The sequence below is a fragment of the Lissotriton helveticus genome, chromosome 5_1 (assembly GCF_964261635.1).
Source record: "Lissotriton helveticus chromosome 5_1, aLisHel1.1, whole genome shotgun sequence".
NCBI lineage: Eukaryota > Metazoa > Chordata > Amphibia > Caudata > Salamandridae > Lissotriton > Lissotriton helveticus.
In genome coordinates this window covers 5,521,681-5,546,959 of record NC_136065.1, presented here as the reverse complement: position 1 = coordinate 5,546,959, position 25,279 = coordinate 5,521,681, and the positions used below count along the sequence as shown (strand labels likewise).

General features: G+C 47.8%; 1 protein-coding gene across 2 annotated transcripts in view; it reads right to left on the bottom strand.

Annotated features, from left to right (window-relative positions):
* Positions 1-804: 804 nt before the first annotated feature.
* The window catches only part of LOC144754050 (class I histocompatibility antigen, F10 alpha chain-like), a 323,147-nt gene continuing 298,672 nt past the window's right edge, over positions 805-25,279 (bottom strand). The window contains exons 8-9 of one of the 2 annotated variants that reach the window (XR_013594639.1): positions 1,808-3,248; positions 805-1,038 (exon numbers count right to left, since the gene is read on the bottom strand). The gene's annotated coding sequence lies outside the window, so the exon portion shown is untranslated. Of the gene's footprint in view, positions 3,249-25,279 lie in introns of both variants that reach the window. The other variant, XM_078641564.1, reaches the window with a different exon arrangement.

The window sequence follows — 25,279 nt, the reverse complement described above, 5'->3', positions numbered from 1 at the left end:
AGATCTTTTCCTTTCTTCAAAATTGATAACATCTCCGGAGAAAGCTTTGTTGGTTCACCAAATATATGTAACTGAAGAACCCGCGGATCCATAAATTCCGAGGAAAACAACTGCTGTTTAATAAAATTGTCATATAAAAGTTAGTTGTTAAACCTCCATCTGTCGCTACCGGTCATAAAAGGCTAAATGTCAAAAAATTTGGGGTGAGTTCTGAATAAGGATTGAACCTTAAATCTTTTTTAAAGACAAATAGAATAGTTCCATTAAATATTTCTGATGGGGTCTTCTTCAAGAGATGTCAGAGGAGAGAGGATAAAATGGAGACGGCTTGGCCGTCTCCCAACATGCGCTGAGCAACAAGAGAGTCTGAACAAGTGTCTGAACCTTCAGGAAGCTCTAGTGTTTCCCCTGGCCCTGGCTCCCTGGGGTCTACTCCCATGGAACTGAACCCCTCGTGACCTTCCAATGACCCTGGAACTGAACCCCTCGTGACCTTCCAATGACCTTGGAACTGAACCCCTCGTGACCTTCCAATGACCCTGGAACTGAACCCCTCGTGACCTTCCAATGACCTTGAAACGGAACCCCTCGTGACCTTCCAATGACCCTGGAACTGAACCCCTCGTGACCTTCCAATGACCCTGGAAGCCCCACTGTCTATGGTAATAACCACAAGCCTCTTACCAGGTCTGTGCATCCCTTCCAGCCCTGGAACTATGCGGCTTTGGCAGTTCCTGAAGCTACCAGAGAATGTCACGAGGTTTGATAAAGATGGAAATAAATACATTGCAAAGCACCCCAAGATAGCAGGACAAACAGTTACTGTATTCATTTTATTCATCAATCTTAAATTCACTCACAGGTTGATTCCAAGGGACACTGCACATCCCACTAACAACCCATATAGAGAGCAGCTCGACCAGAGATACAAATCGACCAGTCAGCAGATCACAAACAATGAAGGTTATTGAACATTCCGCATTAACTGCTTATGATATATATCCTGCCCCCGGATGTACCATTCTGACCCTATCCACTCTGCACACATATGCGAGGCTCTGACAATATCCACTCTGCACACGGATGCAAGGCTCTGACACTATCCACTCTGCACACATATGCAAGGCTCTGACCCTATCCACTCTGCACACAGATGTGTGGGTCTGACCCTATCCACTCTGCACACGGATGCAAGGCTCTGACCCTATCCACTCTGCACACGGATGCAAGGCTCCGACACTATCCACTCTGCACACGGATGCAAGGCTCTGACACTATCCACTCTGCACGCGGAAGCAAGGCTCTGGCCCTATCCACTCTGCACACAGATGCAAGGCTCTGACCCTATCCACTCTGCACACAGATGCAAGGCTCTGACACTATCCACTCTGCACACGGATGCAAGGCTCCGACACTATCCACTCTGCACACGGATGCAAGGCTCTGACCCTATCCACTCTGCACGCGGAAGCAAGGCTCTGGCCCTATCCACTCTGCACACAGATGCAAGGCTCTGACACTATCCACTCTGCACAAAGATGTGTGGGTCTGACCCTATCCACTCTGCACACGGATGCAAGGCTCTGACACTATCCACTCTGCACACAGATGCAAGGCTCTGACCCTATCCACTCTGCACACCTATGCAAGGCTCTGACACTATCCACTCTGCACGCGGATGCAAGGCTCTTACACTATCCACTCTGCACGCGGATGCAAGGCTCTGACACTATCCACTCTGCACACGGATGCAAGGCTCTGACAATATCCACTCTGCACACGGATGCAAGGCTCTGACACTATCCACTCTGCACACGGATGTGTGGGTCTGAGATTGTCCTCTGTGCACAAAGATGTATTTTTCCAGCATTATCGAACCATGGAAATGAATCCATGGATCCACCACTCTCCTTCCTGATCGTAGATTTGTAGCTCTGACAATATCCAATGCACACAGAGGTGTGGTTTAGACGCTATCCACTGTGCATAAACATGTATGGCTCCGGCGATATCAAATCATTGAAATGGATGCCTGGCTTCAACACTATCCACCCTGCACACAGATGTACAGCTTTGACATTATGTACCATGCAGATGTATGCACATACACACGAGTGACTGCCCCCATGTTCCGGCTGGATCTGTACACTGAGTGCAAAACATACAGAACACCTAGCACAAATGTTTCAAGCGTTGTGATGTTTTTGCACCCATTTGTACCTGTTGTGGTTAATTATACCCATAAGAGCTAGCATTTAGGGAATACTGCACCCAGTACCAAGACACCCTTCTAATTCTGGTTAAGCGCCACATAAATAACGGATTCATATAGGTAAACGTTCACTATTTTTTGCTATTCATCTTGTTTTGTGCAGAGATCTACGTCAGGACTGTGGAATCTACGCAATCGTTAACTTACTAGTAATTCTGAGTTTCTCATTTGAATCTCTGCCAATTATTTATTTACTCGTCAGATAAGCCAACACAGAGGCACACTTTGTTTTATCCTTTGAAAAATGTTACAAATACCACAAAATTATTCTGGAACCCAAAGGCAGCGTCCTATGACCCTCATATCAGCAGCTGGTTTAGTGATGGCTTCTGTATTTTAATATCCACTAAGACTAGGAGGGGAGCTTTATAACAAGAGAGCCCTCACTCACAGTTCACCCTCTGTAAACACCTCCAGTCTCAGTACTCAAAGACCTCCGCAAGGTACAGGAATTTGATGCACACAAGGGAGAAGGGCATTGTGGGAAATACATGGAAAACTGATGCTTCTTGAAAGTGATCTACTGAAATTGGTTATAAAAATGAAAAGTAAAAATCATAACATATTGCTGTTTTTTAAGCCACAAAAGTTAAATGTGTCTGAAAATGTAAACGTTAAAACTAAAAGAAAGAATGATATGTTATTTCATGGATTATTACTCCCAGGTAAATAAATCAAAATATCAGACAAATAACATTTTCCTCTTTTCAAACAATCTCAGAGTGTTCAATTACTATCTCCCCCACCACCATTTTATGATCAAGGGCACAATTATAACAATAAAGTTGAAGTTCCCATGAAAGCCAGAAGAGGGCGACAGAGGCGAACGCTGTGGATTAAGAAGGAACAGCGCCTCTGCTGCCTCATTCAGGAACGAAGGATAACAGAGGCCAGGGATGGATTCCTCGTCTCTGTCACAGGATGCTCTCTCCTCGCTGAAGATGCTGATGGGAGCCTCAAACCCCAGGTCTTGGATCTGTAACAGAAATATTGAAGATCAGATGTTTTTTATAGTAAGAGCCCCATCCTGGGCCAACTGTGAAGTCTCTGCACATGTAAGTATACGTTTTAGTTGCAAATAGGGTGGTACTGGAGTGAATGGGTGGGAACCTTCTCCCAATTGCAATAGAAAATAGCAAGTTTTTACCTCTTTCCTGAACTAAAGCAGGAAAGAGGTAAAAACTTGTCTGTTCACCTCCGGTTAGAACCTAGTCTAGGCAGATCCCTGGTTTCACTGCATCGACACAGCGCCAAGACGCCAGTGAGAAGTTAGCCTGGTATATGATGTCCACTATTCTAGTGGGCACCTTGCACCAGCCTAAACGACCCTTATTGATGGTGGTTGTAAAGTTAACCTTATAGACCAGCTGTCCTAGTGGTAGCATGAACCAGCAGTCTTAGGCTAAAACTTCAGAGAGCATGTGAAGCCAGCTGTTTTACCATATATAATCCCTTGAACAGTGGCGGTTCTTCCATGGGGGCGTTTGGGCGCCGCCCCCCCTGCTTTCTCGCCGTGCGAGAAGAAGGCAGAAACAAATGGTAGTTATTTATTTATAACTACCATTTGTTTCTGCCTGCCCTTCTCGCATGGCGAGAAAGCAGTCAGCAGAACTTCCTGGTTGCTCGAGCCTCAGGGCAGGGGGGAGTGGCTTGGGGGAGTGGCTTGCCCACTGTTGTTAATAGTGACTGTTTGGACAGCCTGAGAGGCTGTCCTAACAGACAGTATTAGCAACAGTGGGCAAGCCACTCCCCCAAGCCACCTCCCACTCTCCGTTCTGCAGGATACAGACTAGGAGAAATGACGCGGTTAGGGCAGCCGGCCGAACCAATCAGCGCCGGCTGCCATGGAGGGGAGGGAGGCTGCCTGCAGCCTTCAGCGACGAGAGCCCACACCATGTCAGACGCAGCGGCATTCCAAATCCAGGATGGCGGGAGTCTGCAGTCTCGGGACTCGAGTCGGGAGTCAGCGCGGGAAGCCAAGGTACGTTTTTTATATTTATTTTATTATTCTCTTCTCTTGGGACCTCTGTGCTTTTCTTTAGGAGCAATATGGGAGGCACAAATCCTCTTCTGCGCTTGGCCCAAAAAACCTGGACTGGCTAAATTTGCACTAGGTTCTTCAAGCTTGTTTTTTTTTCCGCGTACAATCTTTTTAGATGACGAAAGCGTTAATACTTTGGATGCAGGTCGAAATGGTACATTTCTTCTGGCTGTGTGATGGTGTTATGCTGGTGCCTGCAGAGGGAGTGAGACCAGGAGATTCTTAACCATTAGTTTGCCTTCGATTGGATTTCTGAAAGTCTTAACTGGCCTGTCCTTTTGTTATCTGCGATATGCAGCTGCGTATAGTTAAGTTTCATTTGCATGACAGAACTCTAAACTATTGACTGGAACAGTATTCTTAACCAGGGACTTTGATTGATCAGTCTTAACCCCCCGCCCCGCGGTGCCCGGTTGGGGAGTGGGGTGGGGGGGGTGGGGGGGGGGGGCGGCGGGCGCATTTTGTTTCTTTTTCAGTTAGGTTTACTGTTGAATACTGCGCCTATATTTCAGCCTGTAAACAAAAATACATGTTTTAGATGGCACTTCTGCTGTAACTTACCAAATGTAATGGTCTTCGCATTTGGAAATGTGCACGTTTTTGAGTACTAACTTGTGGAGGGCTCACTACAACCTAGTCAGGGGAGGGCCAACGGGACACAGTGTAATAGAACCCAAGTCACCTCAGAGCAATATTGCCTGAGCCAACACCGGCGAACAAACACAAGGGACAGTACAATATCAAGAGAGACGATCACAAGACACACGTTTCCATATCTGGCCACCCTCTTGCGAGGCGTCGCACGCCTGAGGCTGTCTGAAGAGAAACGTAACCGTACGCGCCCCACTGTGAGCAGCCAGAATACAACTGACCTCAAAGTGACCTATGGAGGCCTTTAGACTTTTAAACATGATACAATTGTGTGCTGGGGTGACGAGCCAGTCTGATGCGCACAAAGCTACCGCCTTTTGAATGATGTGAAGCAGCGCACTGAGCGTTTGAAGTGAGTTTCTCCTTCCGATCTCCCGCCCGCAGCCAAGAGCAAACGTCATAACGTATTTGCGTCAAGGGGCCATCTTGAGTGAGGAAGACACCACGTAGTGAAGCAAATTAAACACGCGTGTTAATTTTGAAGGGAAGTTAATACCCTAAAGGCACCAGTAGTGTGCATAAAGATGAAATGAGATAAATAAATGAGTAAAAGTTGAACCGAAGTTACAAGGTGAATAAAACGGTAGGAATTTCTGAAAACTAGTACACGAGTGTCAAACTTCTTTGTAAAAGGGAATAATACAGGAATTTGAAAGAGAATTTGATTGGTTATCAGAAGTTCCGGTAGTTAAAGGAAAATGTAAAGTAAAGGGTGAATAAAAGCAGAAACAAGCAACTTGGAACAGGTAGACGGTTACTAACGGAACGCAAGTAACAGATCACAAATATTCAGGTGCCAGAATCTCATTAGGCGCAAGCTCTTAAGGAAAAAAAGTAAAAAACAAAAACGTAACTACTGGCAGAGACAAAGAGCGGAACAGGTACTACTTCAAATACCTAATACTCAAGTAAAGGTAAAGGAGAAAAACTCTAATCTAAGGGAACTACGAGTGGATAATATACTACACTACAACTCACGTGACGTCATCGCGCTGGTTGGAATTGTGAGAGACTAGACTAGACAACTCGCATCACCTATTGTGTGCAACGCGGATAACATCGTTCAGAGTGAAACTTACTGGATGAGCAAAATAAAGTATACTTTGCATGGAAAAAAATATAATACCTGTCCCTAAAAGCGTTAAATGGCCAAACTAATTCTCGAAATTATAGTGCCCCCGCTTTATGTTTCTCAGCATCCCACAGAGTAGCTTCGGCGCCTCGGTGGGCTTTGGAGCGCCACGTTAAAAGCAACTGCAATTCTATATTCTTGTTTACAGACCTTTTTCCAAAAACAATCACACATAACAAATACTTTAATATATTAATTACAGATGTAAAAATGAATTATTGCCGCTTAAGACCACATTCGCGCATTTTAAAAACAACTCCCGCGTAAGTGCAGTGAATGTCTTAGTCGTACATTTATAATGAAATTACTTCTGATTTCGCGCTGCTCTCACTGTAGGCTTCCCTCTCATACAGCTATGTTTGGGGCGTGGAATATCCCATCATAGAATGACGCTTTCATGTTTGCAGACACTGCTGTGCCTGTTCTATGTGTGATGAGTAACCTAAAGCATGCTCTCTGCTGCTTCCTGATCTGTACTGCTTCCTGATCTGTCCACTTCGGCTTAGCGATGTGTATCATATGGCTGAGGGGCGTTTCAGCTGCAGTCTTTATGCTGAGTCTGTTAAGCTTGTACCCCTGCTTTATGTGCTGTCTTTTCCATGTGTGAGTGTGTGGGAAGTCTGCAGGACTGTTATCTCGTGTGGCGCATATTATGAAATCACCGGCCAACTTTTCTCTAACATTCTAATAGCCTCTGGTGTTTGTTCCTGTATGGACTTTTCTCCACCGCCAATTTTACGCCACACCAATTTCAAATGTCACCAGCCGCCACTGCCCTTGAATACCAAATGAAAGGACACCACAAGAGGTATATACCAAATATATATGTATTTATAACTAACACAACCCCTCTGAACTCTTTATGAGGTCAGAGATCGAAATACATCACAAGTTACTCATTCAGCATACTTTAAGTTGCACAAATACAATTCTGCCCTAGGGGCCTCACAAACCATATACTTAGTAATTGGTATAAGGACCACTTCAGGAATAGTGAATAGGCCTAGGGAATCGCTGGGGCTACACTAAACAACCAAAGTTTAGGAAGCAGCAGACCCACGGACGGCGCCTGCAGTGTCTAAACACAGGCGCAGGTTCTCATTGACTTTCAATGGAGAACGAAGAAGTCACAAAGTTACTGATTAAGGACACTTCGGGATGGACTACGTCAAAACCCCTTTAAACTAGGACACTTGAATAATCAACACCCACTGGAGCACCGGAGTACTCGAGTTACCTCACCCAGAGAAGCCAGGTGCATTGGTGCCTTTTCGTGTCGGGTTTCGTCGATGCTTTCAATGGAGATCTGCAAAGAAGTGCCGCAGGCGACCAGAGGAAGAGTGTACGGGTGGAACCAAGGGTGGATCGAGAAACTGAAGAACCTGAAAGCAGAGGGGACAGAGTCTGGGTCACTAGCCAGTGACCAGGATGGAACCAGGATGGAACCAGGTGATGTTGTGATACAAACAGGCGAAGAGGTGAAGCTTGTCTCTGCAGCCATGTGGACCAGGAGGCGTCAACGATGACCCGGAGCTGGAAACGAGCTGTCCCCCGAAGGATCTAGTTGAATGCGGTGTCGGTATCTGGATTGGACCCAACAAGCCTTGGTAACCGCAACCCACGCAGGAAGTGAAGATTCGCTTCAGGTCAGATCAGCAAGGTCTGAGGAGCTTCTCTTTTGGAGGGAAGCTGGAGCAAGCCCAGAGCAACGAGCCAAGCATTGAAAATTCAAAGGATCGTCTTCAGGGGGCTCACTAGCCAACGGGCTAGTAACCGGGAATACGCATCAAGCTGATATGCAGGAGCGGGCCCCACGTGGAACTCGCGGAGGGCTGAGCTCTGGTGCAAGTGATGCTCTGGTCTGGGGCTTCTCTTACCCCAATGCACTACTGCGAGGGTGCCGCGGTCGTTGCACAATTAGAAAACTGCAGGTAGTCCAGGATAACCGGTCCCAAGTCTCTCGTGTCCGCCACGGATCTCAGCTTTGCTGTGGATGTGGACTGAAGTCAGAGAAGTCTGAAAGTCCAGTTTCTGAGTCTCTGAGTCATCGGGTTCCCGCTGGAGCGTCGACAAAGCAAACTGGCAAGTTACTGGTGGTGCCTGTTTGAACAGGTTGGTCACTCCTTGACCACAAGGGAGATCTTCTTCAGTCTTCTAGTCAACATAGAATGTCGAAGTCCAAGAGTTCTGTTTCGTAGTTTCTTTCCAGGGTAATCTGATGTCTCTAGACACAGCTCCTATCTTTATACCAAACTAAGGGGCTGGATTACCTGCTAGGTCCTTCCTATGGGTGGCCCTGAGGAAGGGGGTGGTTACACCCCTTTCTCTTTGTCCAGTTTCACGCCAGAGCTGGGGCTGGAGTGCCCTAGCAACAGGTTTGAACCGGGCTATGCATGGAGCACCTTGTGTGCACCAGGCAGTGTCTGGAAAAGCATCTTTCCATTCAACCCACCCTGCCCCAATACACTACAGGCTGTCTGGGGGTGCTAGCACCTCCCTCGACAGGAAACCTATTGTCTAGGCCTCCCTTGCCGGAGTTTCGTCCAGCTGCAGGAGGTCAGACTCGTGTCTGTGGCAGCAGCATCCATTTTGTGATGCTGAGGCTCTGTTTGACTTTAACCGGGTAAAGCAGTAACATACATGTCTTTTCCCTCTAGAAGGGTGGAATTGGTGTGGGGGGGGGGTAGTATTCCAAAGTGTTTGACACCTTACACGACATGTTTTGATAAAGCCAAACCAAAGTTAGCATTTAACCGCGAGGATTATAATGCACTTAAGGGTATATGGTATGGCTATATCATAGAACAGCTATAAGGACATGGTCCCGAAAGCGGCAGAGGGGCTCAGCTCATGCCAGAGCACCCTCTCACATAAAACTAAGCACTCTGCCTCCAGGATTGTCGAGGCTTACCATAGGAGTGACTTATAGGTGCCTATGTGTCTATATATATAAGGTTAGATATAGGAATACTATATCTAAGTATCCCAGGCCAACTAAGTCAAAAACCAGCTAAACACTAGGCAAAAAGTTGGGAGTAACCATAGTCAGATATCCACCTTCCTACACAACCCCTCCCCCCCCCGAACGAAAGGAGATAAGGCTATCCTTGACCAGGTAAGCCTAAATTGCCTAAGTGGCCATATAAGGAAGTACTTGCACTAGCATGGTTACCACCTGTCTCATGGTCCACTAAGCAGTCCCTCGCCCCAAGGGTATCAGAGGGTCTCCACCATAGATAATCTTTACCTGTGGTGTGTTTTGGCAAAGTAAAAGGCTGGTGTGGGAATGGAGTACTTAAGTGAGGCTCCACTAATGTTGGGCTCAGCTTCCTACAATCACTATCCACCATGTATGCCTTTCTTTCCATGACTGAGTTGCACTGTGCTCTCAGGGTCAACCTCTGGCTACCTACAGCTGGAGGTTGGGTCCCTTTGGTTGGACTACTGGAGGGACAGGTCAGGGTTGGGACCACTGAGTTCCAGGTTTGCCTGTGTCCAACAGAGTCCATCTGGGTGAGGTTCCTACACAAGGGTAAGGGAGTTCCCTCAGAGGTTTGAGGAATTGTCACCTAGCTAGGGCTGCTAGACTGGGTACCCTTAATCTGCTGATGGGGGGGGGGGTTCTCTGGACAGGGGGCCCTTTGGGGTCCACTGGCCTCCCAGACCTCTACAGCCCTGGGCTGACTGAGGCAGGGTAGAGAGGGGGAGGTTACCTGCTCCAGACTGGGTCCCACCTTGGAAGGGTCCACTGACATCAGGGGCTCTGTCAGGCCAGGCCTGGCTACCTCTGGGACAGTTTCTTCACAAGGGGTAGGGTCAGTTTCCTGAGGAGGCTGACCCTCACCTAATGTCTGGTGGGAGGGAGACTTTTTTTCCTCCCCAATGCTCTCTGTCTGTGTGGAGTCATCCATAGTTTCAGGCTTCACAACACAAAAATCTGTTTGAGTTTGGGCTGTGACCATCACAGCTATACCAACCTTTTCAGGAAGGCCTACCATTTTGGAATGGGTTTCTCTTTCTATCCAGCCCAGGCTGAGATCTCAAGATCATTGCCCAGTAAACAATCTACAGGCAAGTTTGTAGACACTGCCACTCTCTTTGGGCCAGTGACACCTCCCCAGCTGAGACTTACTACTGTCATGGTATGATCTTTCTGCACTCCATCAATATTAGTCACCTGGTATGTGAACCCAGGTAAAAGCTGTTCTGAGGGGACTAGTCTCTCGGTCACCATAGTGATGCTAGCCCCTGTGTTCCTATAGGCCTCAGCTTTCTGACCATTGATGTGGGGCTCCTGTCTGTACTTGCCCAAGGCATTGGGACAAGCAGTGAAGTTGGCAAACCCCACGCCTCCATCACAGACAAGAGTTGCTGTTTTAGGGGACCTGGTTAGGCCAGAGTCCACCTGAGTCCCGCAAGCAAACCCAGCCAAATTTTTGGGGGCACTCCCACCACCTGGGGGATTACTACTAGTAGTAACAGGAGGTGTTGGAGTATTGCTTGGAGGAATATTTTCGTTATTGCTGGCTTTTGGGCAACTGCTGTCAGTTTTCCAATGGCCAGGTTGGCTACATATATGACAATAAGGTTTCTTGACATTAGAGGAAGGAGTTTGGGACCCACCCCCCTCAGAGGATTTTTGGATCCCAGTAGTGGATTTAGATGTATCCCCACCTTTCTCTTGAGGTTTGGTAGAATCTTTCTTCTGGTCACCACCCTGAGTTTTAGGCCTAATCCTGGTTCTGACCCATGTGTCTGCCTTCTTACCCAATTCTTGGGGAGAGGTCAGATCAGAGTCCACCAGGTGCTGGTGTAGAAGCTGGCTTTGACAATTATTAAGGATCTGCTCCCTCTTAATCAAATTATACAATCCTGTATAGTCTTTGACCTTACTGCCCAATAACCAGCCCTCCAGAGCCTTAGTAGCACAATCTACAAAATCAGTCCACTCCTGAGTCTGTGTCTTCTGGGTGTCTCTGAACAGCAACCTATACTGCTCAGTGGTTAAGCCAAACCCATCTATCAGAGCACTCCTTAGGACATTGTAGTTGTCAGCATCCTCATCACTAACTATGAGGAGCTTGTCTCTACCTTTTTCTGAAAAGGAGAGCCATAAGATTGCTGCCCACTGACTTTGGGGTACCTGCTGTACTTTGCAAGCCCTCTCCAAAGCAGTTATCCACTTGTGGATGTCATCCCCACTCTGGTAGGGAGGGATAATCTTACTTAGGTTTCTATGGTTCTTTGACCTTTACCTACCTCTAGGGATGTTGCTGCCACCAGTGGAATCTAATCCACTCAACGTTTGCTCTCTAGCAAAAGCAGGGTCTATTTGGCCAGGACAATTTCTTGCCTCTTGATCCTAAGCTTGACTTCCCTCGTCCTAGCCTTATGCTCTCTTCTCTGAGGTGAAGTCATCCTCCTCATTGCTCAGGTATCTGATCCTATTGAGTCACCATAGTGGTGGGAGTGACTGGAGAGTGACCTCCTTCTTCTGTGCTCAGTGTTAGGCCTACTTCGTGGTCTGGATTGGATTCTCACCTGTTCAGCCCCATGTAGTCCTAGGTTGACATGGTTCAGTTCTCTAACTTCTACCTGGTCACCATCCTCTTCCTCATCAGATCCCCCTGGATTGTCATCCTGGAAATCCTCTGTAGAGGGATGGCTACCTGTCTGATCTGGGGTTGCTGCTTTTTCAACATCATACTCCACTAATAGATCTATCAGGTGTCTTAGGGTTGGACTCTGTCCTTGTCTCAGTCTCCTGAGTGAGCACAACCTTCTAAGCTCATTAAAAGTAAATGTGTCATAGTTAGAAGGGATCCTGGGAGGATCCACTTCTGTGGGGAGAGACCCACTAGGCTCTCCTCTCAAGGACATTCTCTAGTGAGGTGTGGTGTTTGCACCTACCTAAGTGTTACCTATTAGAACCTCTCTAGGAGTTGTAGTCAGGGTGTGCTAAGACCTTTCCTCTACAACAACTAAGTTCAGTAGAACTTAAGTATTATAATACTTGATTTATATGTACTTCCAGGTACCTTAATGTGATCTTTCAAATGATATGTTAAGATTATATGGTAAAACAACAGCAAGCTCTTATCCCATCCGCTGCACACCAATGTGAGAAGTTAGCCTGGTATATGACGTCCACTATTTTAGTGGGCACCTTGCACCAGTCTAAACGACCCTTATTGATGGTGGTTGTAAAGTCATCCTTATAGACAAGCTATCCTATTGGTAGCGTAGACCAGCAGTCTTAGGCTAAAACTTCAGAGAGCATGTGAAGCCAGCTGTTTTACCATATATAATCCCTTAAATACCAAATGAAAGGACACCACACAAGGTGTATATCAAATATATATGTGTATTTATTTCTAACACAACCCCTCTGAACTCTTTATGAGGTCAGAGATCAAAATACATTACAAGTTATCATTCAGCATACTTTAAGTTGCACAAATACAATTCTGCCCTAGGGGCCTCACAAACCATATACTAAGTAAGTGGTATAAGGACCACTTCAGGAATAGTGAATAGGCCTAGGGCCTAGGGAATCGCTGGGGCTACACTAAACAACCAAAGGTTAGGAAGCAGGAGACCACGGACGGCGCCTGCAGTGTCTAAACACAGGCGCAGGTTCTCCTTGACTTTCAATGGAGAACGAAGAAGTCACAAAGTTACTGATTAAGGACACTTCCGGATGGACTACGACAAAACCCCTTTAAACTAGGACACTTGGATAGTCAACACCCACTGAAGCACCGGAGTACTTGAGTTACCTCACCCAGGGAAGCCGGGTGCATTGGTGCCTTTTCGTGTCGCGTTTCGTCGATGCTTTCAATGGAGATCTGCAAAGAAGTGCCGCAGGCGACCAGAGGAAGAGTGTCCGGGTGGAACCAAGGGTGGATCGAGAAACTGAAGAACCTGAAAGCAGAGGGGACAGAGTCTGGGTCACTAGCCAGTGACCAGGATGGAACGAGGATGGAACCAGGTGATGTTGTGATACAAACAGGTGAAGAGGTGAAGCTTGTCTCTGCAGCCACGTGGACCAGGAGATGTCGACGATGACCAGGAGCTGGATACGAGCTGTCCCACGAAGGATCTAGTTGAATGCGGTGTTGGTATCCGAATTGGACCCAACAAGCCTTGGTAACCGCAACCCGCGCAAGAAGTGAAGATTCGCTTCAGGTCAGACCAGCAAGGTCTGAGGAGCTTCTCATTTGGAGGGAAGCTGGAGCAAGCCGAGAGCAACCAGGCAAGCATTGAAAATTGAAAGGATCGTCTTCAGGAGGCTCACTAGCCAACGGGCTAGTAACCGGGAAGACGCGTCAAGCTGAAATGCAGGAGCGGGCCCCACGTGGAACTCGCGGAGGGCTGAGCTCTGGTGCAAGTGATGCTCTGGTCTGGGGCTTTTCTTACCCCAATGCACAACTGCGAGGGTGCCGCGGTCGTTGCACAATTAGCAAACTGCAGGTAGTCCAGGATAACCGGTCCCATGTCTCTCGTGTCCGCCACGGATCTCAGCTTTGCTGTGGATGTGGACTGAAGTCAGAGAAGTCTGAAAGTCCTGTTTCTGAGTCTCTGAGTCGTCGGGTTCCCGCTGGAGCGTCGACAAGGCAAACTGGCAAGTTACTGGTGGTGCCTGTTTGAACAGGTTGGTCACTCCTTGACCACAAGGGAGATCTTCTTCAGTCTTCTAACCAACATAGAATGTCGAAGTCCAAGAGTTCTGTTTTGTAGTTTCTTTCCAGGGTAATCTGATGTCTCTAGACACAGCTCCTATCTTTATACCAAACTAAGGGGCTGGATTACCTGCTAGGTCCTTCCTATGGGTGGCCCTGAGGAAGGGGGTGGTTACACCCCTTTCTCTTTGTCCAGTTTCGCGCCAGAGCTGGGGCTGGAGTGCCCTAGCAACTGGTTTGAACCGGGCTATGCATGGAGCACCTTGTGTGCACCAGGCAGTGTCTGGAAAAGCATCTTTCCATTCAACCCACCCTGCCCCAATACACTACAGGCTGTCTGGGGGTGCTAGCACCTCCCTCGACAGGAAACCTATTGTCTAGGCCTCTCTTGCCGGAGTTTCGTCCAGCTGCAGGAGGTCAGACTCGTGTCTGTGGCAGCAGCATCCATTTTGTGATGCTGAGGCTCTGTTTGACTTTAACCGGGTAAAGCAGTAACATACATGTCTTTTCCCTCTAGAAGGGTGGAATTGGTGTGGGGAGGGGGGTAGTATTCCAAAGTGTTTGACACCTTACACGACATGTTTTGATAAAGCCAAACCAAAGTTAGCATTTAACCGCGAGGATTATAATGCACTTAATGGTATATGGTATGGCTATATCATAGAACAGCTATAAGGACATGGTCCCGAAAGTGGCAGAGGGGCTCAGCTCATGCCAGAGCACCCTCTCACATAAAACCAAGCACTCTGCCTCCAGGATTGTCGAGGCTTACCATAGGAGTGACTTATAGGTGCCTATGTGTCTATATATATACGGTTAGATATAGGAATACTATATCTAAGTATCCCAGGCCAACTAAGTCAAAAACCAGCTAAACACTAGGCAAAAAGTTGGGAGTAACCATAGTCAGATATCCACCTTCCTACACAACCCCTCCTCCCCCCAAACAAAAGGAGATAAGGCTATCCTTGACCAGGTAAACCTAAATTGCGTAAGTGGCCATATAAGGAAGTACTTGCACTAGCATGGTTACCCCCTGTCTCATGGTCCACTAAGGAATCCCTCACCCCAAGGGTATCAGAGGGTCTCCACCATAGGGAATCTCTACCTGTGGTGTGTTTTGGCAAAGTAAAAGGCTGGTGTGGGAATGGAGTACTTAAGTGAGGCTCCACTAATGTTGGGCTCAGCTTCCTACAATCACTATCCACCATGTATGCCTTTCTTTCCATAACTGAGTTGCACTGTGCTCTCAGGGTCAACCTCTGGCTACCTACAGCTGGAGGTTGGGTACCTTTGGTTGGACTACTGGAGGGGCAGGTCAGGGTTGGGACCACTGAGTTCCAGGTTTGCCTGTGTCCAACCGAGTCCATCTGGGTGAGGTTCCTACACAAGGGTAAGGGAGTTCCCTCAGAGGTTTGAGGAATTGTCACCTGGCTAGGGCTGCTAGACTGGGTGCCCTTAATCTGCTGATGGGGGGGGTTCTCTGGACAAGGGGCCCTTTGGGGTCCACTGGCCTCCCGGACCTCTACAGCCCTGGGTTGACTGAGGCAGGGTAGAGAGGGGAGGTTACCTGCTCCAGACTGGGTCCCACCTTGGAAGGGTCCACTGACATCAGGGGCTCTGTCAGGCCAGGCCTGGCTACCTCTGGGGCAGTTTCTTCACAAGGGGTAGGGTCAGTTCCCTGAGGAGGCTGACCCTCACCTAATGTCTGGTGGGAGGGAGACTTTTCTCCCTCCCCAATGCTCTCTGTCTGTGTGGAGTCATCCATAGTTTCAGGCTTCACAACACAAAAATCTGTTTGAGTTTGGGCTGTGACCATCACAGCTATACCAACCTTTTCAGGAAGGCCTACCATTTTGGAATGGGTTTCTCTTTCTAGCCAGCCCAGGCTGAGATCTCAAGATCATTGCCCAGTAAACAATCTACAGGCAAGTTTGTAGACACTGCCACTCTCTTTGGGCAAGTGACACCTCCCCAGCTGAGATTTACTACTGCCATGGCATGATCTTTCTGCACTCCATCAATATTAGTCACCTGGTATGTGAACCCAGGTAAAAGCTGTTCTGAGGGGACTAGTCTCTCGGTCACCATAGTGATGCTAGCCCCTGTGTTCCTATAGGCCTCAGCTTTCTGACCATTGATGTGGGGCTCCTGTCTGTACTTGCCCAAGGCATTGGGACAAGCAGTGAAGTTGGCAAACCCCACACCACCATCACAGACAAGAGTTGCTGTTTTAGGGGACCTGATTAGGCCAGAGTCCACCTGAGTCCCGCAAGCAAACCCAGTCAAATTTGTGGGGGCACTCCCACCACCTGGGGGATTACTACTAGTAGTAACAGGAGGTGTTGGAGTATTGCTTGGAGGAATATTTTCCTTATTGCTGGCTTTTGGGCAACTGCTGTCAGGTTTCCAATGGCCAGGTTGTCTACATATATGACAATAAGGTTTCTTGACATTAGAGGAAGGAGTTTGGGACCCACCCCCCTCAGAGGATTTTTGGATCCCTGTAGTGGATTTAGATTTATCCCCACCTTTCTCTTGAGGTTTGGTAGAATCTTTCTTCTGGTCACCACCCTGAGTTTTAGGCCTAATCCTGGTTCTGACCCATTTGTCTGCCTTCTTACCCAATTTTTGGGGAGAGGTCAGGTCAGAGTCCACCAGGTGCTGGTGTAGAAGCTGGTTTTGACAATTATTAAGGATCTGCTCCCTCATAATCAAATTATACAATCCTGTATAGTCTTTGACCTTACTGCCCAATAACCAGCCCTCCAGAGCCTTAGTAGCACAATCTACAAAATCAGTCCACTCCTGAGTCTGTGTCTTCTGGGTGTCTCTGAACAGCAACCTATACTGCTCAGTGGTTAAGCCAAACCCATCTATCAGAGCACTCCTTAGGACATTGTAGTTGTCAGCATCCTCATCACTAACTATGAGGAGCTTGTCTCTACCTTTTTCCGAAAAGGAGAGCCATAAGATTGCTGCCCACTGACTTTGGGGTACCTGCTGTACTTTGCAAGCCCTCTCCAAAGCAGTTATCCACTTGTGGATGTCATCCCCACTCTGGTAGGGAGGGATAATCTTACTTAGGTTTCTATGGTTCTTTGACCTTTACCTACCTCTAGGGATGTTGCTGCCACCAGTGGAATCTAATCCACTAAACTTTTGCTCTCTAGCAAAAGCAGGGTCTATTTGGCCAGGGCAATTTCTTGCCTCTTGATCCTAAGCATGACTTCCCTCGTCCTAGCCTTATGCTCTCTTCTCTGTGGTGAAGTCATCCTCCTCATTGCTGAGGTATCTGACCCTATTTAGTCACCATAGTGGTGGGAGTCACTGGAGAGTGACCTCCTCCTTCTGTGCTCAGTGTTAGGCCTACTTCGGGGTCTGGATTGGATTATCTCCTGTTCAGCCCCATGTAGTCCTAGGTTGACCTGGTTCAGTTCTCTAACTTCTACCTCTGTAGAGGGATGGCTACCTGTCTGATCTGGGGTTGCTGCTTTTTCAACATCATACTCCACTAATAGATCTATCAGGTGTCTTAGGGTTGGACTCTGTCCTTGTCTCAGTCTCCTGAGTGAACACAAACTTCTAAGCTCATTAAAAGTAAATGTGTCATAGTTAGAAGGGATCCTGGGAGGATCCACTTCTGTGGGGAGAGACCCACTAGGCTCTCCTCTCAAGGACATTCTCTAGTGAGGTGTGGTGTGTGCACCTACCTACACTAAGTGTTACCTATTAGAACCTCTCTAGGAGTTGTAGTCAGGGTGTGCTAAGCCCTTTCCTCTACAACAACTAAGTTCAGTAGAACTTAAGTATTATAAGACTTGATTTATATGTACTTCCAGGTACCTTAATGTGATCTTTCAAATGATATCTTAAGATTATATGGTAAAACAACAGCAAGCTCTTATCCCACCCGCTGCACACCAATGTGAGAAGTTAGCCTGGTATATGATGTCCACTATTTTAGTGGGCACCTTGCACCAGTCTAAACGACCCTTATTGATGGTGGCTGTAAAGTCAACCTTATAGACAAGCTATCCTATTGGTAGCGTAGACCAGCAGTCTAAGGCTAAAACTTCAGAGAGCATGTGAAGCCAGCTGTTTTACCATATATAATCCCTTAAATACCAAATGAAAGGACACCACACAAGGTGTATATCAAATATATATGTGTATTTATTTCAAACACAACCCCTCTGAACTCTTTATGAGGTCAGAGATCAAAATACATTACAAGTTACTCATTCAGCATACTTTAAGTTGCACAAATACAATTCTGCCCTAGGGGCCTCACAAACCATATACTAAGTAAGTGGTATAAGGACCACTTCAGGAATAGTGAATAGGCCTAGGGCCTAGGGAATCGCTGGGGCAACACTAAACAACCAAAGGTTAGGAAGCAGGAGACCCACGGACGGCGCCCGCAGTGTCTAAACATAGGCGCAGGTTCTCATTGACTTTCAATGGAGAACGAAGAAGTCACAAAGTTACTGATTAAGGACACTTCCGGACGGACTACGACAAAACCCCTTTCAACTAGGACACTTGGATAGTCAACACCCACGGGAGCACCGGAGTATACTCGAGTTAGCTCACCCAGGGAAGCCGGGTGCATAGGTGCCTGTTCGTGTCGGGTTTCGTTGATGCTTTCAATGGAGACCTGCAAAAGAAGTGCTGCAGGCGGCCAAAAGAAGAGTGTCCGGGTGGATCCAAGGGTGGATCGAAGCTGTGAAGAACCTGAAAGCAGAGGGGACAGAGTCTAGGTCACTAGCCAGTGACCAGGATGGAACTCGGTGATGTCAGGATACAAACAGGTGAAGAGGTGAAGCTTGTCTCTGCAGCCACGTGGACCAGGAGGCGTCGATGATGACCAGGAGCTGGATACTAGCTGTCCCACGAAGGATCTAGTTGACTACGGTGTCGGTATCCGGATTGGACAAAACAAGCCTTGGTAACCGCAACCCACACAGGAAGTGAAGATTTGCTTCAGGTCAGACTAGCATTGTCTGAGGAGCTTCTCTTGTGGAGGAAACCTGGAGCAAGCCTGGAGCAACCAGGCAAGCATTGAAAATTCAAAGGATCGTCTTCAGGGGGCTCACTAGCCAATGGGCTAGCAACCGGGAATACGCGTCAAGCTGAAATGCAGGAGCAGACCCCACGCGGCACTTGTAGAGTGTGGAGAGCTGAACCCTGGTGCAAGTGATGCTCGGGTCTAGGGCTTCTCTTATCCCAATGCACAACTGTGAGGGTGCCTTGGTTGTAGCACAATTAGCAAAGTGCAGGTAGTCAAAGATAACTGTTCCCACGTCTCTCGTTTCCGCCATGGGTCCCAGCTTTGCTGTGGATGTGGATCAAAGTCGTAGAAGTCTGGAAGTCTAGTTTCTGAGTCGCTGAGTCGTTGGGTTCCCACTGGAGCGTCGACAAAGCAAACCGGCAAGTTGCTAGTGGTGCCTGTTTGAACAGGTTGGTCACTCCTTGACCACAAGGGAGATCTTTTTTAGTCTTCTAGTCAGCATAGAATGTCGAAGTCCAAGTGTTCTGTTTCGTGTTTTCTTTCCAGGGTAATCTGATGTCTCTAGACACAGCTCCTAACTTTATACCAAACTAAGGGGCTGGATTACCTGCTAGGTCCCTCCTATGGGTGGCCCTGAGGAAGGTGGTGGTTACACCCCTTTCTCTTTGTCCAGTTTCGCGCCAGAGCTGGGGCTGGAGTGCTCTAGCAACTGGTTTGAACCGGGCTATGCATGGAGCACCTTGTGTGCAGCAGGCAGTGTCTGGAAAAGCATCTTTCCATTCAACCCACCCTGCCCCAATACACTACAGGCTGTCTGGGGGTGCTAGCACCTCCCTCGACAGGAAACCTATTGTACAGGCCTCCCTTGCCGGAGTTTCGTCCAGCTGCAGGAGGTCAGACTCGTGTCTGTGGCACCAGCATCCATTTTGTGATGCTGAGGCTCTGTTTGACTTTAACCGGGTAAAGCAGTAACATACATGTCTTTTCCCTCTAGAAGGGTGGAATGCTACCCCCTCCGCCAGAATTGGCTGGGGGAGGGAGGGGTAGTATTCCAAAGTGTTTGACACCTTACACGACATGTTTTGATAAAGCCAAACCAAAATTAGCATTAACCGCGAGGATTATAATGCACTTAAGAGTATATGGTATGGCTATATCATAGAACAGCTATAAGGACATGGTTCTGAAAGCTGCAGAGGGGCTCAGTTCATGCCAGAGCACCCTCTCACATAAAACCAAGCACTCTGCCTCCAGGATTGTTGAGGCCCTCCATAGGAGTGACTTATAGGTGCCTATGTGTCTATATATAAGGTTAGATATAGGAATACTATATCTAAGTAAGGGGTGATTACACCACCTTACCCAAGCTGAGTGATTAGCTTGTGGTGTCAGTTTGGATGGCCAGCCAGGGGTGGCATAATACATGTCGCAGCCCCTGGTAGGCCTTGGGTGCACCTATGCCCTGGGTACCTATGGTACACTATACAGGGGCTCACAGAGGTGAACCACTATCCAATCAGGTATGTACCTAAAGTACATGGAGTCCATGTGTCTTGGTTAGACCCGGGGGTAATGTTGCCATTTTTACCATGTGCCCCTTGCCTAAGTTGTCTTCTCTTTTGCACAATGATGTTTTGACGCACATTTGCATGCGAGACAATGTAGGATTAGTTTCTCTCAAACTACATTGCATATAAATCCCACTTAGTAAAAACATTATCATGACACCTTGCACATCACGTACAAGGCCTTGACAGACATTGTGCAAATGCCGGTATTTGCTTTCATCCATAAAGCGATGCAGCTACCAATAGATCATAACAGTGTTGGCCTGACTAAGGCCTCGACTAGGGGGCAAGGTTGCTTTTTCTTATAAATAAACAAGCATGTCCGCGTTGAGAAAGAGAAGCACTTGCTGTCATTGCAAGGTCACTACACGCTGAAAGCCCAGCCCCGCTGCTGGCTGATCCCTCTGCAAGAAACTTACATGATTTCACTTCAGGTAATGGGGGTTCGATCATCCAATAGGGGATTCTTGGCAGAACACATGCACATACACCCTAGACATTTAGGTTAGGGAACGCATAGTAGGAGCACGCTATATATATCAATCAATCAGGGAATTATGAAGCGCGCTACCCACCTGTAAGGGTCTCAGGGGGTGGAGGGCTGGGGGGAGCAGCTCCGGTCAATCAAAGAGCCAGGCCTTGAGGGTCTTCCTGAAGGTGTGCAGAGTGGGGGAACGTCTGATGTCCATCGGGAGCTGGTTCCAGGTCTTGGCCGTCTTAGGTCTTGTTTCTTCGTGCTTGCATATATAGACTGTTTTAGGAAGATGGTGGAACTGATCATTCGGTTCCCTGTCCCAATATTGCTAATCACGCTCATCTGCGTCTGTCTATACATCATCGTAGCACATATATTTTATACAAGAATCACAATGGTTCAATAAATATTGAAAACGCCCCTCTGTGTATTCCTTTGATATTCTCCAAGACAGCCCAAGCGACTGAGCAAAAGAGTTCTACATCTTTTACTACGGCTTCGGGAGAGTCAAGGTTGTCATATTCTGTGGTTGGCAAAAACCATTTGCCACCTGCCGAGCTGGTCTGTAGGACAACATATCCTGCGGGTGCACAAAATCAGTCAGGCACCGACCCTACGTTCATGTTGCTCAACAAACGGGCAGTTCCTACTGGAAAGTAGAAACTACTCCAACGCAGCCTTTCTTGGCTTTCTGGCAATGATGGTGTTTAGTTGGTCTGCCATAGTTTTTTCAATGGCTTTTCCTTGTCGTGTGATGTTGGACACGGGACAGTTGTTGGCTGGGCCCAGGATGGCTTTCTTAAGATATTTCTTGGTTGTGGGAGGCATTGACCGGATTGCACCGGAAGTCTTGGAAGGGGACAACTTGGTGTTTGATATTTTTTCTGGGATGGGACCTGTGAAGCAGTTTGTGCTCAGAGCTTGTTGGTGGAGATAGGTTTGTTAATGTCCCAGGTGTGGGAGTATTTTGTGAAGTGTGCTGTCCAGATCAAACTTCTCTTACTATGTACATCTTCTCAATGAGAAATTTATTGGGCCCCTCATTGGAAGCCCGTCAGGCGCCGCTGGGGCAAGATGGCGGCTTCGTGAGTCATGCGGGTAGCTGCCTCCCAACCACGGCCCCGTAAATGATAAAGGAGATCAAGATGACTGCCTAAAAAAGAAAAACTGAAATTGAAGAAATCGGATATCGGAACACTCATAAACATCACCTACCTGGATACAGCCGGATGCGGATTCAACTTTCCCCAGCGGCGCTGACCCTCGCAACTCAAGCGCTGAGAGCGTGGAGAGCAGCAGCAGCAGCGGCGGACAGATGCGTGGAGCGGCGGGGGGTCTGGCGATACTTCGTTGCTGAGTCAGAGTGCTTGTGAGATAACTTGTACCTCTTCAGGAATGCCTCCTAACGGGAAACCAGCGGTGAAAGACACGGACGGGACTGGGACCAAGCAGACATCCTTGGCGGCATCCCCGACTCGGCGTGCCCGTGAAAGCAGAGTCCTGGAATCCAGCACTGATGCTCGGCACTCTTCTGACCAGAGAAGGTGCACAGGGGGGGGAGAACAGCGCCGAATGGAGCCAGCGAGCAGAAGGTGGAGAAGGGAGCCAGAGGCAAGGGTCCAACTGTGCCGGGGATGTTTGCCGGCAAAGGAGCCAACATTGTCTCTTCTTCAACCACGCTGGTGAATACAGGACTGCCTCAAAACAAAGGTAAAATTGCTGCCAATTCAAATGTTAAATCGCTTAAAGATACGGAAAAAAAAGCAAATCCATACTAATATAATAAAGAGAGAGCCCAAACATTTGAGGAGGGTAATCTCAGGAACCACAGCACCAATCCCAACACCCAATACAGCGTTGGAAAGGGCAGTTGCAGCAGAAGGACATAGGCTATGCAGACGCCCACCATATACATTTAAAAGGTAAAAGAACCGTACCAGCAAAGTAGTCCCTTGTGGGCGTGTCTGCGTTGTGCTGTGGGCGTGACAAACGCTGGGGGCGTTTGGTACGTTCCGCCCTTCATGCCATGTCTCATATTGTGTGCTGTGGGCGTGTGCTGGGGGCGTGGGCGTGTGCGGGGCGCGGGATTACGGGGAAAAAAAAGCTAGCGTTGTGCCCAATATTTCATTGTTTTTTCTTCCCAGGTTCTGCACATTCCAGCTCCGGGTGTCCACCCTGCTCCCTTTAAATACCCCTGCACCCCATAATCATAAACCACACTTACTCCTTAAAATACCCCAACACCCTTAAACACTAACCCATCTTAACCCTATAAATATACCCTGTACCACAAAACCCAAACCTATCCTTAAACCCTAAAAATACCCCCGTACCCTAAAACCCAAACCTAGCCCTGAACCCTATAAATACTCCTGTACCTCAAAACCCAAACCTACCCCTGAACCCTAAAAATACCCTTGTACCCCAAAACCCAAACCTAGCCCTGAACCCTAAAAATACCCCTGTACCCCCAAACCCAAACCTACCCCTGAACCCTAAAATAACCCTGTACCCCAAAACCCAAGCCTAGCCCTGAACCCTAAAAATACCCCTGTACCCCAAAACCCAAACCTACCCCTGAACCCTTAAAATACCCATATACCCCAAAACCCAAACCTACCCCTGAACCCTAAAAATACCCCTACACCCCAACACCCAAACCTAGCCCTGAACCCTAAAAATACCCCTGTACCCCAAAACCCATACCTATCCCTAAACCCTAAAACTACCCCTGTACCGCATAACCCAAAACTTTATCTGAACCCTTAAAATACTCAAACACCCCAAAACATATACCTCAGAACCCCAAAACATATACCCCTATACCCATACTTACCTTAGTCAAACATTAAAAAAAACATGCTTTTACCATTCATGCATTTACAACGAATTTCGTTGTAAATATATGCGTGGTAAAAGCATATAAAATGTAATGCAATGCGTTGTAATGGCATTGCGGAGTCATGGTACTTTCGTAAAGAAAGTATGCGGAGTGATGGTATGCGGAAAGAAAGTTGCGGAATAATGGGTGTTTACCCTCCCCCGGTAAGTACATTGGTGGGACGGGACCCACATCTCCAGCAACATACTCATATTTTTTTCACCACCGATTTGAAAAATGCACAGGTCTCTCTCATTGATGGCCAGCACCGACATACACTTTTAGACACACCTCCCGCCACAAGTTCTAGAATTGCGAACTTTAGAGCTGGGGAGCTACGTTCGAATCCCGGCATCAGCTCAACATCCTGTGATTCCAGGCAAATCGCTTTGTCTCCCCGTGCCTACCACAAATTAATGTGTTCTTCTGTAATGTAAATTGTGCTCATGCCATGTTGTCGAGTTCGCGCTATATAATATTGCAAGGAAAAATAAAGTAGGGAAACTCGAGTTCACACACTACTGAACGCGCACTCTTTAGTGCATCAGCAGTGCACTGTGAATCGGAGCGTTTCACAGGCCTGTCACAGATAAGAAATGCTATCAAAACGAAATCCTACAAAACAATATACTACTGGCCGGCAGCAATTCATACCTGGACAACGTCGGGACGGGCTGCTAGTAGTGGATAAAGGGTCGCAAAACAATGGGGTGATCAGCCCTGTGAGCATGGTGGCTAGTGCGGAGGAGATTAATGGCCTTGCTAAAGATTTGGCAAACATTTTCACTACCACCCCATTAGTACAACCAGGGGGTCCAAAAGTCATATCACCGAGGAACCTCCCGTGGAGGACAGGGAGAAAATTGCGGGTCAGTTAGGGGGCACAGATAACAGGTCTCCACACACCCCGGTAAAAGGATTATTGGACATGCCCCTTCAGGCACAAACGGAAGGAGCTGCTGCAGGAACCCCAGAGGTGGATAATTTCTACTCAATGACTGATGAATCTGAAGCCTCAGAGGACAGCTGGAAAAACAGCCCGGAAGAGTTTTCAACAGACAGCGGTAGTCCTGCTCTGAAGCCTGGTACTCAGAAGCGCATACCCTTGCGCAGTAAAAAAAAAACTTAAGAGTCTTGGGGAAAGATCAAGGTTTTACCTCTGACGGTAGCCAGTCAAACCAGTTGATATCGGACTATTCCGCCTCACAGTTAGAAGGTGCGCCAGAACCAGAACCCATACCTGGACAGGGTATGACAAATGGTGTTGATAACACTGCAGGGGCTCAAGGATGCCCACCCTCTATGGAACTGATGTATGCTACTCTAAAACAAATACAGATGGAAGCCCGACAAGAACATAAGAGGGCCCATGCAGTGACTAGGAAATTCCAGGGCGCTGTCAGGAAGGTCAATAAGGCTTGCTCCGAGATTAACAATCGGACCACTGCATTGGAGGAGCGCATAGTTCATCTGGAGGCAAGTGTGGAGAATTCTGACAGACAGTCCACCTCTAATGAAAGCAGAATGACCAACGTCCTCTGGAAGCTGGAGGACTTTGAAAAT